Consider the following 2,571-nt stretch of genomic DNA (forward strand, 5'->3'; position numbering starts at 1 on the left):
TATCAGAAATGCTAGTGAAGTGAGAGCATCCACTTTATGCACTCTAGTGACTCATCTTCCTGGTGTTACTCGATTGATTGGCCATTGGTAGTTCTTGCTAGCAATCCTCTCAATGATTTCATAAGCCTCATTATAAGACTTGGAAAAGAGAGCTCCATTAGCAAAAGTGTCTACTACCATTCTCATGTTAGCATTGAGACCATTACAGAATGTCTCAAGTTGGATGCAATACGAGATTCCATGATGAGGGCACTTTCGTAGTAATTCTTTGTACCTTTCTCATGCCTCATATAAGGACTCGTGATCTATTTGTTGGAAAATATTAATTTCATTCCACAAGCATTCTTGCTAGGTGGTAATTTCTTCATAAGGAATCTTTCTACTAACTCTTGCCATGTGGTAATGGAATGTGGTGGCAATGAGTTCAACCAGGCTCAAGCTCTGTCCCCCAGTGAATATGGGAACAACTTTAATCATAGTGCGTCTTCGAGTACTCCATCTAACTTGAAAGAATCTCTCACCTCGACAAATAGTCTTAAGTGAAGGTGAGGATCTTCGGTAGGCATTCCACTGAATTGGCCCACTGCTTGAAGCATCTAGAACATAATCAGTTTCAACTCAAATTATTGTGTCTCAATTTTGGGCCTCCTAATACCCAGATTAAGATCTTGAAACCTGGCACGACATAATAGCTTAGAGCTCTATACCTATCATCAGCAATAAGGATAGGATTTTGAGCAGGGTTTGCTCCATTTCCTTGATTCGGATTTTCAAAGTTTATCTCTTCAGTCCTTCTCTGAATAGATTGTCTTCTTCATTGTCAAAAAGTTCTTTCAATTTCAAGATCTATAGGGGGTAAATCGATAATTCGATCAATACTTATAAACATCTAAAACAAATACAGAAATATTAATTAAATTAAAATTGAACAAAAAAAGATCAAAATGCAAAATTAACAAATTAACAAATAATGACTTTTAAAACATTCTCCGGCACCGGTACCAAAAACTTGGAACAATGGAAATGTGCAAGTGTACACAATCACAACATGTAATAAAGTGACAAGTAAATGTCTAGTTATCGTACCCACAGAGATTGTGCAAAGAATTATTTATGAAATGAAATTAAAAAAACTTTGGTGAAGAAAAATCATTTGTTTGAAAAGGGTTTAATAAAACTAGATTTTAGCTAAGAAAATTAACTAAGAAAATTAAAAAGGTAAAAATTCCAATGCACAATTTCTAAAAACAACTTGAAATCAATATGACATAATTATGTTAAATCAATTACATTTCTTAACTTAATATTAATAAAACAATGTTCATGTTGTTATGAATAAATTCACGGCAACTTAGAAATTTGTTAACTATAGTACATACAGACTTACAAAATTAACTAATCTCTTGAACATATTGCTATGCCAATGTAAAAATTAATCAATTTAAATAAGCAAATAAAAGATTAAGTGAAGTAACATTATATTCCTATATTGAACAATTTAATCACAAAATCTTGCAAGTTATGCAAGGCTAATGTACCATTTAATGTCGTCGCTAAATTAACCTTCAGCTACCTTAGAAGATTAAACATGCACTGATTAAGTATTGTGTTAATTAATTAAAATTTCAATATGATTAATAATTAAATCATTAGTTACCTTACAATTATAATGCAAGTATAACATAATCATGGTTTTACTTAATCAAATAATTTACCAAAACCTATAACAACACAACATGATTTTAATAACTTAAGTGGACGAAATGCAATCAACCTAACACGAACTAAATTTAATCCATGTTAATTACATTAAGAATAACAACATAACAAATATTCATAGACATGTTCATAACAACAACAATAAAAGTTAAAGGGTAGGAAACTAGAATTAAATCCGGTGTTTCTCCGAAGCCTAACTAGTTTGCTCCACTCCTCCTTCTTCGCTTATTCTGTTGAACCGAGATTTCTACAAGCACTTGAATTATACTACCCAAGGTGTTTGAAGGGCTCTTGTCCAAAAGGGAAATCAACAAAGGAAAGTAAAAGTGAAAAATGGAAAATAAAGGAGAGAAAGTGAGTGGAAGAGAGAGAAGTGTGGAAATGATTGGTGTGTTAAAATGAATTGGTGAAAGGGGTATTTATAGGTGGGATTTGCTAATAAAAATAGCAAAAAATAAGCATCCATGTAACCCCTTGGCCAGCCACACATGTGGCAAGTTTGAATGTTACAAACTTGCTAAATTTAGCTTGGGTGAATCTTTAAAAGCACAGAAAGTAGAGGGGTTTGAATGCAATTTCAAGGAGACTTCAAGTGGCTGATTTTCAAGTCAATAAATAAGCTATTTTGAACTGATTGGGTCAGCATGTTCAACGATTTTGGGCAGCCCGATTGCTCGATTGGATCAGTCTCTCGTATTAGCACAACTAGGCCTCATTTTCATAATATAATTAATAATTATTATTTAACCAAAAATAAATTAGATAAAAATTAAAATTAATTATATTATGTATTAATATTCATAATGTTGACTATCTTAGGTTGAAAAATTAATTCGCTCTGATGCTTCAAAA

At 32.2% G+C, this 2,571-nt stretch overlaps 1 non-coding gene across 1 annotated transcript; it reads left to right on the top strand.

Moving 5' to 3' along the window:
• Positions 1–235: 235 nt before the first annotated feature.
• LOC128292500 (small nucleolar RNA R71) lies at positions 236–343 on the top strand. The gene has a single exon (XR_008282485.1). It is a non-coding gene; the product is annotated as a small nucleolar RNA R71 (small nucleolar RNA).
• Positions 344–2,571: the final 2,228 nt, after the last annotated feature.

Source organism: Gossypium arboreum, chromosome 4, assembly GCF_025698485.1.
Source record: "Gossypium arboreum isolate Shixiya-1 chromosome 4, ASM2569848v2, whole genome shotgun sequence".
Classification (NCBI taxonomy): domain Eukaryota; kingdom Viridiplantae; phylum Streptophyta; class Magnoliopsida; order Malvales; family Malvaceae; genus Gossypium; species Gossypium arboreum.